Raw genomic sequence first — 19,665 nt, forward strand, 5'->3', positions numbered from 1 at the left:
ATACTTATTATATTAATTAGAAATAATTTGTTAATTTATCATATGATTAATAAATTAATTACAAATAGTTGGAATTGTTAATCATTAGTCGGAATTAATCAGGAATTAGTTTGAGATTAATTGTAATTAATTAAATATGCAAGGGTTGAATTGTAATTATTCAATAGTTGAATAAAAAGCAATTCTAGAAGCATCCATGGTATGCACTATTTTTAAAAGGGTTTTAGGATTTTTGAAAGCCTCCTAAAGATGGTAAGGATAATTGCTTTCAATAGATAAAATTTGATTATTTTTATTATTCAAATCATGGTTTATCATGGAGATCCCCTAGACATAAATACCTCCCGTTAACTCCTAACTTTTGTGGCTTATTATACCTAGAAGGCGGAGAATGAAATTTCTAAGTTTCATCCTTTCTCCTTTGTCTTTCAAGTGTTACAGGGTTATGGGTGTGAACTATAAGAGGTGTTTACATTATCGGCGCTTGCTTTCGATGTACTTTTAAAGATCATAGGAGTTTAACATATTCGATTATGTTAAAGGTATGTTTTCTAATCTAGAACTTTTTATTATATCTAGAATAGATTAGTTTGCTCATAGGATGTTGCTACAATGATAAAATGCCATAGATAATTATTAAATGCACATTGGTGAAAATCTAATATATTAAAAGCGAGAATGTGGCTTTTATTCGTCAGGCGTGTCGTGCCCTATACTAGTACATCGCACCATGCCTTTTTGCAGTTGTCTCAGATTTTGTTGCCTTTTTCAAATTGGTAGAATAATTTCTAGTAAGATATAGTTATTTTAATTTCTTAAAACTTGAATGTTTAAAATAGGTAATTAGATAAACCCTAAATTCAAAAATTAAGGAACAAGATAAAGTACTCATATTATTTATTAAATGTTGAATTAACATAATTGTGTAAATCATAAAAGACTTAATTTTAATTAATTGAAAGTTTAATTAAAGATAATTATTAAATCTTAAATGGTTTAAAAGATTAATTAATTAAAAGTTAATTAAGATAATTAAATTTAAACCTTGTATTTTTAAAAGTTTTTAAAATACACCCTATATATATATATATATATATATATATATATATATATATATATATATATATATATATATATATATATATATATATATATATATATATATATATATATATATATATATCAGTTGTAGTATTATATGTGGGCCTCATTCATGAAGCCACACCATAAGACAACTACAAGGAAACAACCTATAAAATGACCGTTGAATGGGTGTCCTTTTTACTTACTGCTTCTTTGTATGGTGGAAGGTTATTAACCTAAAGTGTATGATAGAACACAAATGACATTAAAGTATAATGTATAAGTATGAGAAGATTCTATGAAATCTCAATCTAGTTACTTTAAGAAAAATATGAAATTATATGCTAATCCGTGAAAAACACACATTGTTTCTTTGTGAGTCGTTAGTTAAGTATGTGTTGTGAACTGACACACTATGTGGGCTATAAAGCTGAAGTGATGGTACATACTCAAAATTTATTATTGATGACGGGATGTGTGTGGTTAACTGGCATGTGTATGTGAGATCATAAATGACATCAAGGGTGTTGTGCGGGGTTTTATGTTTATTCACATATTGTTAGTGATCCTCGACATCCCAATCATAAATCAGAGAGCGTAGTCCGATATTAACACACCATTTATTCTTCAATGAATCTCAGGATATCTAGGAGTTTCATTTTTATTAAAATTTGTAAAGTGCTTTACCTACCTAAAATAGATTCGTGATTTGATTACGATACATCTCTTCATATTACGAATCATATATATATATATATATATATATATATATATATATATATATATATATATATATACACACACACACACACACACACACAGAGATCATAGCCTTAATTTAAAAAAATTGGGTTAGTAATTAAGGATTGAATCGACTTATTTAAAAATCTCTCCCATAGGTTAGATGGAAATCCTCTCCTACATCCTCGCACTTTATAAATCTAGCTTCTTTACATTCTCCCTAGGGAAGGCTCATATGTTATGGGATCTTCCTCGATTTTGATATTAGGAAAGATGTCATTGATGTGCATATCTGTAAAATCAATAATGGGTCAATTTTGAAAACTTTTTTATTCTAATAATCATGTAGATTTTTCAAAAAGGTCTCTTGCATCATTATGTCCATGTCTTCGATGTTCCAAAATGATCTTTTTTTAACATGTGAATATATGAAATGAAATTGCAATTGAGTGAAATGTTTCTCCAATAGACAAGGTAACAATGATTTGAAAATAGTCAAAGGTTCCAAATTACATCCCAAATGAAGAAAAATGTTTTGTATGTAATCAATGAGAGCTACATAGATAAACTTGAGATTCTCAATGTTACCCTTGACAAGAGTCTTGTTATAGATCTTGTGCTTGGATCTTTCGTTAGTTCTTATGATAATTTCAACTTGATTTATCATATGAATAGTATAGAGTGTACATTGATGGAAAGGGATTAGCTTTCTTATCCAATCCCAGTTATCACCTTTCTGCTTCTTGGTGGAAAGAAAAGGGAATGTTTGAATCCTAAATGGAAAAGAAAGGTTTCATCCGGGACTTCCCATCATGAGGTAATGGAATCACTGTATCCTCTATTGCATGAAAACATGATTAAAAATAGGCAAGTTTCAATTAATGCAATGATAAGGATCATAGGTAATGAAATTGCCCTACGTATTTTGAGATGGTAAAGTCAAATGTTTGACTCAACATCAAATACTTGAATAATCAAACTCCAAATACATTAAATTCATGGTTCCTTGATGCATGATGTGATAATCGCATTTTGATAGCATTATAGGATCTAAAGAAAAGAAGGAAGCTAAGCATTAGAGATCTAAATCCGATCATGAGAATGGACAAGTGTTGCATGTTTCGATGAGTGAGGACTGTGAGCTTGTGCTTATTAATGAAGTTAGGATTAACCTAGTTATTTTCTATTACTCTTTAGAGATATTTAGAAACCAAATTTCATTTTATGCATCGTATAAACATGAATATCAATTTTCATTTGATAATGGAAATGTGACAATTCTAATTTACAAAGACGATGGTTTTATGTTTAAAACTTCTTCTTGCAATTGAAATTCATGAAATTTTAGTTTTGTTTCTAATAATAGTAAGGTTAAATTTAATATTGATTCATCTAAAAGTTTAGATATGATCACACTTGTGGCATAATCGCCTTGGCCATATAAGTAAGAATCACATCACAAAGCTCCAATTTGACCGGACATGGAATCATTCAACCTTGAGTTGGATGATGTATGTGAGTCTTGTTTGTTAGCAAGATGAAATAGTCACCATTCACATGGATATGAGAATGAGGTGAAGGATTGTTTGATCTGGTACAGACTAATATGTGTGGAACCTTCAGATCCACCATAAGGGATGACATATACTACTATTTCATATTTTCTAATAACCTTAGTAGATGTAATTATGTTTATATGATTAAGCATAAGTCTGTTGCTTTGAAAAGTTTCAAAGAGTATCAGAACAAAGTAGGAAATCAATTGGGCATGAAGATAAAGGATTTACAATCCGAAAGGAAAGGTGAATGCCTTAGTATCGAGTTTAATGATGATCATAGAGATTGTGGTATTGTTTCCATAATTGGCTTCTCTAAGGGCACCATAATGTAATGGTGTTTCTAAAGGTAGAACCGAAGGTTATATACATCGATCTATGATGATTTGTGCTTCGCTACCAATTACATTTTTGGGAATATACACTTGAAATAATAGAGCATTTTGAATCTTTTAACCATCTAAGTAGGTTTTGAGGACACCTCATGAAATGTGGAGTTGAAAAGTTCCATCACATTTATGTATGTTGTTGTGAGGTCTTTCATTAGACATGTAAGGTCCTGAAACGGATCTTACCAGTGATCAAACAATAAACACAATCGATAATAATAAAGAATAGAGTAGAAACAAGAATCTAAACAAGCTTGCACACGCTTCTATTAGCAAAAACGTCTGGTACAACTTGTGGAATAGCAGTCGAAACTCTGTCGCATCAACAACCATTAAACGACCTAGCACACCTCTATTTATAACGGACTTGGGCTGGCCTTGGTTTTACGACCGTAAACAGGCTTACGGCCGTAAACTCATAGCTCGTCGTAAACTCATATATAAACTACAAAAAATGCGTATTCATACAAAAGAACCTATTATAGTGAAATCCTAGACCAAACCATTAATTAGACCCTTAAATCTCCCCCTTAGTTTGGTGCTAGCTTGAAGTTAATCTTTGTCCACAATCATCACATCTTCTTGCACCATAGCTCCATTCCACATTCCCTTGTTTATAATCTCAGCAACCATAGCGGTGTATTCTTTCGTGGCTGACTCAAATATCTCCTCAGCAACTCTGATCTGATAATGGATTAAATGATGAATGTCCCATTTTCTAAACTGGAACAAATCCCTTCTATCATACAAACGAATGCATCCCTCCTTTAGTTTGATGATAGCAGATGCTATGGTTTCATCAAATACCCAATAGAGCATTGAGTGTAAGGATCCATCCGGGTAACTTTGAAGCACTGGAACTTGTTTGACCTGAGTTGTAGCAGGCCACATCACCACCTGGAGTGGATGACCAGTTTTGGGATCAATGACGTCAGGATAATGCTTTATTACATATTCAGAAATCTTCATAGATGGAAAGCCCTTCTTCACTTGATCTTCCAGAAAGTGTTTGAAATTAGTTACTTGTTGATTATCTGTCGGGTTTGAAAAGGGAGATTGAGAAAGCTCTGAAAGATCTACCCTAGTCCAAGAATTAAAATCATGAGAGTCTTTAAAGAGCTCCGTATTGCCGCTCTTTTTCCATACAATCCACATATTTAGGGGATCATGATAACCCCAAGGTATGATTCCTGACCGATCACCATATGTGTCTCTGAAACTTACGACTTCGAGATCCGTAATAGTGATTGTGGATTGATTTCCTGGTGCGTTTTTGTCTGAACTCCTCTTGAACAAGAGTTGTCGCTTCTCAGCGGCTTTGGCTTGTCTGTCTCGAATAATCTCTGCAACATGTGGAGCATGAGTAGGCTCTTCTTCAAAACGATTCACGACCCATGAAGTCTGAGCAGTTGCCATGGTAATAGGATGAGCCTGAGAATGAAGACTGATTCTATACTCATCTGTAGATGTCTTATACTTAGCACCGAGATCTTCTTCAAGCTTCTTCTTGAGATCAAAATAGCTGGAGGTTAAAAGATTGAAATGAGCTTGGAGCTCAGAGATTTGCTTGGTCTTTGTTGCCCTATCTTCTTGGAGATCAGAAACTTGAATCTTCAAATTTGTATTCTCACTCAAGAGATCTTCAACTCGAATGCTGAGCTCAATGTTTTTCTGATCCAGTACATTCACTCTCTTCTGAAGTTTATCGATCACAGAATCATCTTCTCTTGCAGCGGTTTGTTCTTGAGCAAGATGCAAGGCCAAACGCACAGAGGCCTGATCGAGATCTTCCCTTGGAGGATAAAATCCTGGTGGAACAGAGGAGCCACCAGTTTCAAAAATGGTGCTAGGGCCTTCACCCAAAGGTTTTGTAGTTACAATAGCGGGAGTGGTAGTTGGAGTAATTGGCAAGCATTGAGACAAGCTAGAATCTAGAGGTCCGAACCTAGGATCTCATCCTCTTCATTTGGATGGAGGCTGCAAGGTCTGGTCTATTGAGTGATCACCCTGAAGTGGTTCAGATGTAGGCAAAGCACTGTCAAGGGGAGGAATCCCTAACACTGTCACCATAGGAGTTGTAAAACAAACCACTTGCTCTTTAGAAATGGGTGTTGAGTCAAGAACGTCTTCAGTTTCCCTTGTCTCCGTTGCTGGGAGAGCAGCATCACTAACATTATCCAATAGAGTGTTGAGGTTGACATTTGTCAAGAAATCATCATTGCTTCCGAAATTTGTAGGAATTTCATCTTGATCGAAACCAGTAAGATCAAGGTCTTCATATTGATCAGCCTCAGTTGCATTAAAAGAAGACCCCTCATTGTAGTCACTTTCAGTTCGCACTGATCTTAGGTTATGCTCCTCGGCTACAGCCACATTAGGAGCAGTTGTCTCCTCCCCTACTTGATCCGAGACAGTAATCACATCTCCTTCGGAGACCACTTTTTCAGATGAGGTGTGTTCTGAAGATATTTTGTCAGAGGAATTATGAGACTCAGACACCTCATTTCGTTCAGCAAAACGTCCGAATTTGACCAATGGGTAAAGGCCTTGAAAAGTGACATTTCCTTTACGATTTTGTTTAATTAGCCCAATGGTGTGTGGGCCCAAGGACTTCATGTCGAGCATATCACCCTCCTTTACCATGTCTGGGAACTGTTTGTTTATGAAAAGATGAATGAACCTGGGATACATCAAGAAGGTATCCCGAGTAGTGGCATTAATGTTAACCACAAATTCATCCAGAATGAACCTTGAGAAATTGAAACAAATTCCCACAACGAGAGAAACTATAGCTCCGGTGTTTCTCAGTGAAATTTCATCTGCACCAGATCTCCTGCCGGAGATGCAGCTCACAAACACATGAGCTAGAAATCTCCAGTAAGGTGGCAGAGGCTTCTTCATCGTAGGTGGAGAGACGCCCTCATACCCCATCTTCCTTAAAATCTTCTAAGCGTCTTCAATACCGATCTCGGTGGGAAAGCTTGGAAGGTCATTGATTAGTAATGTTTCTCTGATGAACTGCTCATTGATCACAATTTTGCATCCTTGAACAATTGCATCCATAGTCACAGCACCGTCGTCATCTCTCGTCATTTTGGCAGTCTGCCAGAACTCGCGTATGATTTTCTGATAGACAGCAGTGTTCATAGTAATGGCAGAGGCCAAATAGCATTCTCGTAATCCATGAATCATTGATTTGAAGTCCACATGAGCCACTGGAGGATCAGCAAGAACGATTCCCAGGTTGTGCATATCTGCAAACTTTAATGCTGCCATTTTATCTACACTAACACATACCAAGTAAGACAAGAGATAAAACTGAGCAGGTAATATTTTAAATGATTTAATTTCGAGCCCAAATATGAATTAATAATTTTTAAAATTAAATTTCAAGTCAAAATGAAGTTTGCGGTCAACGGGGGTTTACGGCCGTAAACCCGTGACTGTAAGCTTATGGCCGCAAACGGAGTTTACGGTCGTAAACTCTTCACGGACCTAAGCTTGGGCCATAAACCCCGACAAACCATTTTTCATTGATTTTAAGCTCAAAAGTCATCGAATCTCTGAAATAAGCCCATATTCCTGGTTGAAAACGTGATACCTTCAAAGCCATCGTAACAATTTCACAAAAAAAAAAAGAGAAAAAAATTCGAGGAGAGAGAGAGTTTGTGGACGAAAATAGAGAAATAAAGAGGATTCCGGCTGTAAACTCCTTAAATACCCTTGATCCTTTTACCTGCTGACCACACAGTGTAAGGCACAGTCCAATATTTTCAAAAAATTTCAAAAACAAAACTTTTTGAGGATTAAAATTAAAACTAAAATTAAAAATAAAATAAAATTAATTTGCAAAATTTAAAATTTAAAATTAACAGTTAAATTTTAACAATTAACTAAATAAAAAAACTAAAATTAAAAATTAAAAATAAAAATAAAAAGAAAAATCAAATCAAATAAAATATACAACTTAAAATTTTAATTATCGAGAATAAATTTGTGACACTAGCATCAAAGTTGTTGGACAGTCCTATTCCACTTGTCGGTACCTTTATTTTCACGTCTTCGTCTGATCGATCGTCAGTATTGTGGTCCACTTAAGCACGAAACATTTGTGATAGAATTTGGACAATTTACCAATGACATGACATTTTTAGCCCTTATTCTTAAATAAATTTCCTTGTGACCATTTAACTGACTATAACCAGGGATATTGTTGTCTGCCTAAATTGAGCAGCGAGATCTATAGACAATTTGTATGTGTTCAATTTTAGTTGTACTAGAATGTGTTTCCCGCTTCCTGATATGCTCCAGCCATCAAGGACTTCCAAAATACGCCTTACACCGGGTGACCAGACAATTATTAAGAGAGAAGATAGATTTAGAATGCATATGTTGTACATCCAGGTCGGATCTCTCCAATCACGCAAAGGATGAAACATATGACTAACTGAAGTTTTAGAGGGATTGAGAAGAGAATGTTGCATATACTGTGTACCAGGTCGGATTATGTGTCACGCAGAGGAGACGGTATGTGGCTAACAGATAGAAAGAATTGCATAGAGAGAAGATGTAGAGAGATAGAATTGCATATGTTATAGTCCAGGTCGGATCTCTCGATCACGCAAAGGAGGCAACATATGAGTAACAGACAGAAAGCAAGAAAATAACCTTCTACAGACCTAGTTTATCAGAATTCCCTAGTTACCCCATCAAAACCGGAATTAAGGACAGAATACGCACATCGAGGAAAAGTTAATCCACAGTTCTAGATACAGGTTCTTTTAATGTGACTGGTAGATTCTCATGTATATCTCCCTGCTCAACCTATCTGAGCGTCGTAATGTCAGGCTAAACGGATCTAACTAGGTCAATTTTTTTCAAGTCCTTGAATTCCTTAAGTTCAACTGTTCCTAGTCATGTCCATTTAAAATCTTTCGTGCCTACCAGCGCATCGAGCACAGAGCATAGAAAATTCAATTTAGGTACGTTACTCAGATTCAGATTGCCTGTTATCACTTAATAATATCATTTCCCTTCGCAACACCTGCAAACAAGACTGTCTGCAATATTTTTAATTTTCTGGATTTTTATTGTTTTTGGATTTTTGATTTTTTATTGTTTTTGGATTTTTAATTATTTCTCCCCCTAAATTTGTGCATGGGTGAGAATGAAAATAAAAAGGAAATAAAATGCGCAAATTTAACTAACCTTCCTACAAAAACAAAAATAAATTTAAAAAATATGAAGAATTAAGAAAAACTTAAAAAATAAAACAGAAAAATTTAATCCTCAAAACGAATCATTTTCAGAAATCCCATAAGCACATCAAAGTGAGCTTTGTTAAAAGGCTTAGTGAACAGATCCGCCACATTATTAGCAGTGGGAACCTGTTCCATCCGGATAAGCGAACGTTCATAGCAATCTCTGATGAAATGAATTTTAATATCGATGTGCTTGGTTTTAGAATGTTGTACATGATTTTTGTCAATTTAAATTGCGGCCTCATTATCACAGTAAATGGGGGTTTCTAAGTAATTCAAATTGTAGTCCAACAACTGATGTTGGATCTAGATAACTTGAGAACAACAGGCAGATGCAGCAACATATTCTGCCTCCGCTGTTGAGGTTGAGACAGTGTGTTGCTTCTTGCACTGCCATGACACTAGCCTGTAACCAAGATATTGACACCCTCCTGAAGTAGATTTCCTATCAAGCTCACATCCTCCATAATTACTGTCAGCAAAAGCATATAAATCAAATTCAGAATTCTTCGGATACCAAAGACCCAATTTTGGGCTGCCTTTGATATACTGAAAAATCCTTTTGACAACAATAAGATGTGAGAGTTTTGGATTAGCCTGATAATGTGCACATTGACAAACTGCAAACATGATGTTTGGACGGATTGTAGTAAGATACATATATCAGCAATCCGATCATCGATTTGTAGAGAGTCTGATCTACGGAATCGCCATCAGCATCTGGAGTCAAAAGAGGTCTTTCAGCCATTGGCGTCGATGCAGACTTAGCGTCATGAAACCCGAACTTCTCAAGAATATCCTCCACATACATGGTCATTTCCCCTAACGAATTCATCTCGAACCGCTTTTTCATAACACCTTCGAATTCCTTGCAAAGCTGCGGACTGGTCGACCCAAAAATAATGTCGTCAACATAGATTTGAACCAGAATCTGATCATTACCGACATGCTTGATAAACAAAGTTTGATCGATAGTTCCACGAGATTATCCATGCTCGAGCAAGTGCTTTGTTAGAGTCGCATACCACGCTCGAGGAGCTTGATGTAACCTATAAAGTGCCTTGTCCAACTTGTAGACATGATTAGGAAATTTTGAGTCAACAAACCCAGGGGGATGATCAACGTAGATTTCTTCCTTCACCTTGCCATACAAAAAGGTTGTCTTGATGTCCATTTGTTAAACAGTGAAGTTCATGTAAGAGGTATATGCAAGGAAGATACTAATAGCCTCCAAGCGAGCTACTGGAGCATAAAATTCAGTGTAATCAAGACCCTCAACTTGTCGAAACCCGCGAACCACCAATCTAGCTTTATTTCGTACTATAACCCCTGAATCATCCTGCTTGTTTCGATAGACCCATCGTGTGTCAAGAGACTTTTTTCCCTTTGGCAACTCAACCAACTTCCAAACCCAGAGTTTTTCAAATTGATGTAATTCTTCATGCATTGCATCTACCCAGCTGGGCTCATTTAGAGCCATTTCAACATTATTGGGCTCTATTTGAGAGATAAAGAAAGAGTAAAGACAGGTATTAACATCTCCACTCTGACTTCTGGTTTTAACGCCGTCGCCCAGCTGACCAATGATGTTCTCGATCGGATGATCGCGTTGAATCCTTGAGGATATCTCTTGGCTGATATCATTAAGCGAGACAGGAAGATTGTGAATATTGACACCTCCTTTATTTGCTGATTGAGCCACTCCAGACGACTCTGCTACAAACTCATTTGAAATGTTTTCAAGAAAGAGTAGTTCCATAAAAGTTGAAGTGACAGCGGAAGCATCTTTAGACATAAAATCTCTTTCTATAGGAGTGAGTGTTGTAGTTTCAGCATCAGGAGTATCATTCTGAGCTGGAGATTTTGGACTATCAGGTTGTACAGATGACTCCCCCTTAGGCGAAGCAGAGGACTCCCCCTTAGGCTGTGAAGAGGATACCGTTGGGGGTCTGTAGACAACTTCTTCGTCTTCGTCTTTAGACACATTCTTCGAACCAGAGATAGACCCAAATGAGCTACCCGAAGACACATTTATGGATTTGAAAAGCAATGTGTGATCAAAGAACCAATCCGGACCCACTCGAGCATCTGTCTCATTTTCTTCCAACCAGCTCACGTCATAAGATTCCACAACCTGCTTTGTCTTCTTATTATAGACTATATAAGTGGTGCGTGCATCATACCCTATGAAGTAATAATCATCGGCTTTGGCATTAGAGTTCGAGTTGGTCTCTAGGTGAAGAAGCATGCAAGGGCAGCCAAATACACGAAAATGATTGACTGAAGGCTTGTGACCATATAGAATCTCATATGGGGTCTTCATCTGAGCTTTGTTGATCAACACGTGATTCTGAATGTAGCAAGCAGTGTTTATCGCCTCGGCCCAAAAGAAAACTGGTAGCTTGGAGTCACACAGCATTGTCCTTGCAGCGTCTTTTTTAAGTTCTATTTCTCCTCTCAACAACACCATTTTGTTGAGGGGTGTGAGCGGAGCTGTATTGACACATAATACCTTTTTCTGCGCAAAAATGATCGAGAATAGAATTCTTGAACTCTGTTCCATTGTCGGTACGAAGCGCCTTCACCCGGTTGTTAGTTTGGTTTTCAATCAACACAATGAATTTCTTAATTACATCAGTAACTCATGCTTTGTTGGATAGAAATAGAACCCATGTAAAATGAGAGAAATCATCAATCACAACCAGACAATATGAATTTATGTTTGTACTGAGAACGTTGACTGGTCCAAACAAATCCATATGTAGCAATTGAAGCACCTTGGGCACATGACACACACTTTTCAAAAGATATAAAGTCTTTGACAGGAAAACCACGAACCATCTCATTCTTTGCAAGATGATTCAAGTTCTTGTCGTTAGCATGACCGAGTCTTCGGTGCCACATCATTGCATTTTGTTCTAAGATCTTTGAAAAGAGGCACCTAACTTGTTCTGGAAGATTGCTATTCATATCAATGATGTAAGAATTCCCATCCCTTTTAGATTTTGCAAGAATCCACTCTTTTGGGATGACAAAGCCTAGCTTGAGAATCATGCATTCCTTATCAGTGAAATGTGTAGAATAGCCTTTGTCGCATATCTGAGACACACTCAACAAACTATGCTTCAGTTCGGGAGCAAAGTTTACATTCTCGAAACTTAACACCCCATTTGTGACGGTTCCTCTTTGAGTGATCTTTCCACCTTCTCCGCCTGCAAAGGAAATATATCCCCCATTAAAAGATTAAATGGTGTTTAGTTGGGCGATATCTCCTATCATATGTCGGGAGCAGTCACTGTCGACGAACCAAGGTCTGACGACATTACCCCGCAATTGTCCCTGCAAAAGGTGCGGGTTCATTTAGATTTGGGAACCCTGGTCATTACATTCATGGGTTGTCCCGACGCCTTTTCAGATTTATCATTATTTAATAACTTTTCATAGGACACAGATGATGGATTGGAGGCTACTTTGGGCAACCATTCATAATTATGTTTTCTAACAGTCCCGGGTGGTTTTGAAATAGGATTTTTATCGGTTTGCTTGGAGCACTTGGGTTTTCTACCAGAATTGGTTGAAGTCCCATTGCTACTTCTTGACGAAACCAACCTTGTCTTGGCCATGTTCGATTTTGGCAAACTGTTTGGGACTTTGTTATGAATGACCTTTTTATGCTTTTGAAAAACAACCCGTTTTCTACTTTGATCGTCCTTCCAATCATCATTCCAAGAATGAGTTCTAGAGGAATTTCTAGTTAAAGACCTTCCTCTGAGTTCGTTCTCGCCTCTTGGTGACTCAAAATGTACAAACATTCTATTAGGACAATTCCTAGCTATATGACCACTAATACCACAATTGAAACAAATCTGTTTGTTATTGTTAAAACTTGTACTGCATTTTTCAAATTTGTTTTCCATACCAACACCTTTGCTTTTCTCATATGAACATGAACAAGAATTAGGTTGTGAGACAAGTGAGGGTGCATCAGATGGAGAAACTTGTGAAATTGGTGGTTTTTCATTATTATCATCACAAACATTAGAATTGCCAACAACATAATCAAACACTTTATAACCATTCAAAACAGTATCAGAAGGTGCAGAAACATCACAAAAAACATTGTCACTTGCAACATCAGAAAAATTAAAGTCTTTATTTAAAACTAAAACTTCAGGTTCAGACTCAGTTTTATTTTCAGAAATAGATCCTTCAACTTCGTGATTTGATTGATTTAAGGATTGATCTGCAGGAGAAGTAGAAATGTTAGTACTTTCAACATTATTAAATACTCCCTAAACAAAACCAGATGGCTTGCCATAAATTATGGATGGTTCAGTGGCAATCTCCTCCTTGGACAAAGGTTGAAACTGATATGAATGATTGAAAGGAGGAGGTACTTTATTATACCCTAGACCCTTTAACTGATATGTTTAAATTGCATGCAGTGGTCTATTATATTGGCAACTACCTCACTTGATACATCAAATTTTCGAAAATCAAAATTAGCAGTTTCAATTTTGCCCTTTAATGTTTCAATTTCAGTCACTAACTCAGCGTTTTATCTCTTTATGTAGTCATAATTTTCAAATTTATTACTATAGTCTTCCTGAAGTCTGCTAAAGTCCTTTATTTTATATTCTAACTGGGCCTTAAGAGGTTTTTGTCCTTTTCTACGGTGGTAACCCTCATACCTAAGGTCCTCTACTTCTCTACGCATTGTTTCAATTTCCTCATGGAGAATTTTAACATAATCAATACAAGCTTGAGAGCATGAAGGTAGACTTACCTCGTTTTTCTTTGGTTCAGGAGAAGAAGAGACCATCAGTGCAAACTGCAGCTCCATCATTTGATCTTCAGCTGCAACAATCTCAGCGGGAGCATCATCACCAACCTAAGCCAAATAAGCATTTTCAGGTCCTAATATGTTCAGGGCCTGCATCTGATCCTCCCAGTTAAATGATTGCGCAACCATAGCCTTCTTGTTGTTGACTTGAGCACCGATCCGTTTGTTTCCTACTGCAACTATTTTCTAATCATTGTTTAATCTTCTGTCTAGCTTCGGGCACTCATGAGCAAAATGACCTGGCTCGTGGCAGTTGAAACAACGTAGCTTTCCCTTGCTGAACCCTACCTTCTTGTCAACACTCATCCCCCAGTTGTTCTTCCCAGTCTTCTTTACAAACTGTTTTACCCTGAAAACTGCCATGGTAATTTGCCATGTGATATCCATTTCTTCTACGTCTTCAGGATGAATTTGATCGAGATCAGCAAATGACAATTAGGGCGGAAGATCTCCAGCTACAATTGCATTGTAGCAGTTAACAAGCCTAGTAGCAAGAGCAAGATTTTCATCACCCTCCTTTCCGTTTGATGAGGAAGCCACATTAGAGGGAGAAGCAACTTAAGTAGCAACAATGACTGGTTCCGAGAGAATGGCATGGCTGATGCAGCAGGAAGTGAAGTAACTGATGGAGTGGAAAATGACTGAATCTGAGCTTGCTGAGTAGCAAAGGGTTGACCTGCAGAACAAAAGGTGAAATATGAAAGAGCATTGTTAGAAGAGATCCCAAGGTTTGCAGTTGAATATGAATTCACATGATTTATCTCCCGCTGTTTGTCATCAATATCACAGGCCTTGATGACTGCCATCATCTCATGACTTTGGGAGAGCATTCAGTAGTTTCTTGTTTATTTCAGACTTAGTTTTCTTGATGTACTTCTCAATCTTGTACTTCCATTCAGGGAAACCTTCAGCGGACAGCAGTCTTGGAATTCAAGTGGTTGTGCCCATTACAGAATCCAGCTCGTGGTGGTGTGTTTGACTTTGTGAATCCATTTAATATTAAATAGAAATTAGATTTGATTATTTATAAAAAAACTTAGTTTCCAGTCAAACAAAAGTTCATGGTCAAGGATCCGTTTACGGCCGTAAACTCAGTTTACGGTCTCAAGTAGTTTACGGTCGTTGAATACGGTGGATGAGTTCAAGTTACCGATTATTGAAGATGCTCTATTTGTGGCCTAAGAACCAAGCTTACCGTTCAAGGATAGAATGGAGTTTGCAGCCGTAATCTGAGTTTACGGTCGTAAGCTCTAGCCGTAATCTTCTAGAAGTTCGAGAAAAATGTGATTTTTGAGTTAATCTAGAAACCCTTTCGCAGCAGAAACCAACTTCAATCGTAAACAGTAAAGAATATGTTCAAAAACTCGATTGTATTCCGCTTTGACACCGGTTTGGCTCTGATACCAATTGTGAGGTCCTGAAACGGACCTTACCAGTGACCAAACAATAAACACAATCGATAATAATAAAGAACGGAGTAGAAACAAGAATCTAAACAAGCTTGCACATTCTTCTATTAGAAAAAATGTCTGGTACAACTTGGGGAATAGCAGTCGAAACTCTGTGGCATCAACAACCATTAAACGACCTAGCACACCTCTATTTATAACGGACCTGGGCCGACCTTCGGTTTACGGCCATAAATAGGCTTACGGCCGTAAACTCATATATAAACTACCAAAAATGCATATTTATACAAAAGAACCAATTACAGTGAAAGCCTAGACCAAACCATTTATTAGACCCTTCAAGACGAGAAACCAATAAACAACTTGAATCGAAATCTAAGAAGTGTTATGTTGTCGGTGTTCACAAAAGGCTTTTGATATTTGTTTTAAAGACACCAGAGAATGTGGTGCTTATTGCTCAAAAGGAAAGTTCCTTGAGAGACAAAACATATACATATTAAGAAGTCAGTGGGAGTTATATTGTCTTTGAAAAAAATTCAAGATATGACTGACAATGAGCCTATAGTTGGCACTAGCTCTCAACTTGAGGTTGAAATACCAGTTAGTCAGATGACATTACCTTACCTCTTTATAGATCTAGTAGAATTAAAGCACCTCCAAAGTTTTATGAGTTTCATCTAATTGAGGAAGGAGATACGTTGATTAGTGATAAAACATTGATCAATGTGCATAGGCGTGATATGTACTAGGAAGTAATCGTAGGCCATATGAATGCCATTAGAAGAGCCTAAGAATAGCGACATTCAGACATTGAGGGCTAACCAAGTATGGGATTGGATTATCCAAAGGCCAGTCTTATGAAAGTATGTTATATTTAGATCTTCAATGTGAATACTAACAAGGGTAAGAATATACACACATTCAAAGCTAGTATGGTAATAAATGGTTTTGCTCAAACTCAAGAAATTGATTATGAGGAAACATTCTCATCAGTAGCTAAAAAATGTATATTTGGTTATTTGTTGACCTTGTTTCCTTCTTTGATCATGAGAAAGTCCAAGAGTGTTGTCTTTCTTGAAGTCCAGTTGAGTCTTCAGTACATGTCAAATCTAGTGGGAGTATCGTTGCCTTCCTCGTATTGCATGTTGATGACAATACTGCTCATTGGAAATATTGTTACTAAGTTGCAAGGTGAAGAAGCTTGGGAATTGTTTCACTATGATGGACATGGGGAGGGGATATTGATACTTGTTCTTCGAGTCTAAAAGTATAGATCAAAATTTTTAATAGGATTCAATCAATGTGCAATATGTTGAAAGGTCTCAAAATGTAAATTTCCAAAAGGATGGTTCATATGCTTCATAGCAATGAATTGAATGATTCTCAAATCCTTTGTATTAGTCATGAAAATGATAGCATGAGTCGAGTCCTATATGCTTTGGATATATGATTGATCATGAATATTATGACTTGTGCTTATTCTGATGTCTCAAAATTTTTAAGTATCGTGAGATTCTATTAGAAATTAACTCAATTGAATCATTAGACAAATGTCAAGAACATTATGAGGTATTAAAAGATACCAAGGAATGGTTTCTTGTAGACATCAGAGAACATAATTGAGAAGACTTATAGTGACAAGAATATTAGAAATGAATTTGATTCTTAGTCTAAATGAACATTCTTTTTAAATTATAGTTCGATAACATGAAAGGTTTCATGCAAGAGATGGTGCTAGTGTCAACTATACAATTCAAATTGTAATAGTGTACATGGAGTAACCAAGGAGCGTGTACCTGGATTAGAAAGCTTCATAGTTGACATTAGAGTTGTTTTGAGTGTAACATCCCGAAATAGCAAGAGTAGAGTTGAAGGACTAAAAGTGTTATTTGAGGAAGAGTGACTCGGCGAGTCCATGGATGGACTCGGCGAGTACAATCGCGAATTTGGTCGCGTGTTAAGTAGCCGACTCGGCGAGTCGATGAGATGGACTCGGCGAGTAGGCGCTGGGTGGAGAAAACCCTAATTCTCGGGGTTGAGCCCTATATAAGGAACATTATGTTCTTTCCCCAGCCTCTTTATTTTCCTCTTGAGTACCAGAAACCCTAAATCGCAGAGGAGCTCCATTGTTGAATGGATTGGAGCATTGGAGAAGTTTTTTGAAGGAATTTTGTGGAATTGAAGGCTTTGGGCAAGGGGCTTTGCTTGGAATCAACTTCATTTCAGTTAGGGGCGTCCATTGGAGGTAATATCTTGTTCTTGGTCTGATTGTATGTTGTTTCTTCAATTTGGGGTTTGTGGGATCTTGTCTAAGGAAGTAAATGGAAGTCTAGAGGTTAGATCTGAGGTTGCTACCTCAGATCTGGAAGGGAGGAGAATCAGAGAGCATGAAAGTCCCTGTATTGGAGTGTTTAGTGAAGCTTGCAAGTCCCAAACCCTAGTTATAAGTGAATATGGCCTAGATCTCTATGGATTCACGTAAAGTTTGCCACTTTACGTGATGGATGAGTTGTAGGAGGCTAGATCTATGTTTTGGATCAATTGGACGGTCTGGAATGCTTCTGTATGATTCAGATCGGTGGTACTCAGCGAGTCACATGGGTGAACTCGACGAGTTGCTTGAAGATGAGCTGGGACTCGACGAGTTGGATGAAGATGGATTGGAACTCGGCAAGTTGTATGAACAACTCGGCGAGTAGGTTGAAGATAGCCATAGACTCGGCGAGTCTGTTCTTAGACTCGGCGAGTCTTGTCGAAGAGTCCCGATATTTTCTGGCTGAGTCGAGAATCGGTGAGTCAAGGGATGACTCGGTGAGTTGAGGGTGAGTGGACTCAGAGTTGTTGAACTCGGCGAGTCTCGGGGTGACTCGGCGAGTTAGGTCGCGGATTGAGTGAAGTTCTAAGTATGGGGACTCGGCGAGTCATCAGGTTGACTCGGCGAGTAGGGCCAGTCAGGGGTTGACTTTGACCTTGTCTTTGACCAAGGGTTGACCAGTGGTTTCCAGGGGTATTTTGGTAATTGTTGATTATTGTTTGAGTTCAGTACATTGGTGGCTGTCCAGAGGTGGAGATCGTATCAGTGATCGGAGCAGCTTGAGCTATCTATTCAGTCGGCAGTTTCGAGGTGAGTTATCCTCACTATATCGCTAGGGTTTATGGCACCAAGGCCAACCTTTTTATCGGATGGAAATCCGGGTGGTTGTCAGTTGTTATGATATGGGCCGGAAGGCGTTATATGTTGCGGGCCGGAAAGCATTACATGTTGTGGGCCGGAAGGCATTGCTATGTGGACCGGAAGGTCATGGCCTGGAAAGGCGTATGTATGCATTTAGTATATCGACTGATTCGTAGGGTGATCTTATGCTAGTGACCGGCTAGGCCGGTATCTTGATTAGAGTAATGCTATGTTATGTGATCTGTTGATCGATTGCTGACTGTGAACTGTTATATGATTATGTGTTATGCATATGATTGCTAGATCTGGGGTGTGACCCGGTATGCAGGGTCGTTCTATGTTCTGTTATGATATGTATGCTTTTTATGCTGTGGGCCGGAAGGCAATATGTTGTGGGCCGGAAGGCAATATGTTATAGGCCGGAAGGCAATATGATATGGGCCGGAAGGCATTGCGTTATGGGCCGGAAGGTGATATGTTTTAGACCAGAAGGTCGTGGCCTGGAAGGGCGTATATGTGGTTGGTATATTGGGGGTATCTCACTAAGCTTTCGGTCTTACAGTTGTGGTTATATGTTTTCAGGTTCTCAGGAGTCTATGACAAGGCAAAGGCGTGATCGTACCGTTCCTCGTGTTGGCGTTTTATGATATGAACCTGGAAAAATACTTTGTTCAATAATGTATTGAAAACCTTTTTATAACAACGTTATTAAAATGGGTGGTTTTGAAAAGTTTTAATTGTTTTGAAATTTTGGTCGTTACAAGTTAGTATCCGAGCCTTGGTTTGAGTGAATTGGAGGAACATTCGTGTGACTCCAGTCTCAAATCGAGGAGGGATTTAAAAAGAGAAATTTAAAATGGTTTTCAAATTAAGTAAAAGGAGGACGCGGAGGTACGATTAGCCGGAGCCAGTAAGTAACCCCAAGATACCATACGTGATATTTGTTTTATGGAGCTTTGATAGAACAGCATGCTAGAGTTAGGCTAGGGATCTTCAGGAATTCATGATAATGTTGCCTGATTTGTGATGCCTGTAGCCTAGGGTCCCTTATGGGAGATTCTCAGTGTTCCTCTAGTGGTGAGGGGTTGAGCGTTGTTATGCATGTTTCTCTAGGGTATTGTGGTAGTACTTCATACAAATATGGGTAGGTGTGGAAGGTAGTATGGGCCCGTACTACTGAAAGCACAGGACCCATACGCGTATCAGGG

The sequence above is a fragment of the Lactuca sativa genome, chromosome 1, assembly GCF_002870075.4.
Source record: "Lactuca sativa cultivar Salinas chromosome 1, Lsat_Salinas_v11, whole genome shotgun sequence".
Taxonomy (NCBI): Eukaryota; Viridiplantae; Streptophyta; class Magnoliopsida; order Asterales; family Asteraceae; genus Lactuca; species Lactuca sativa.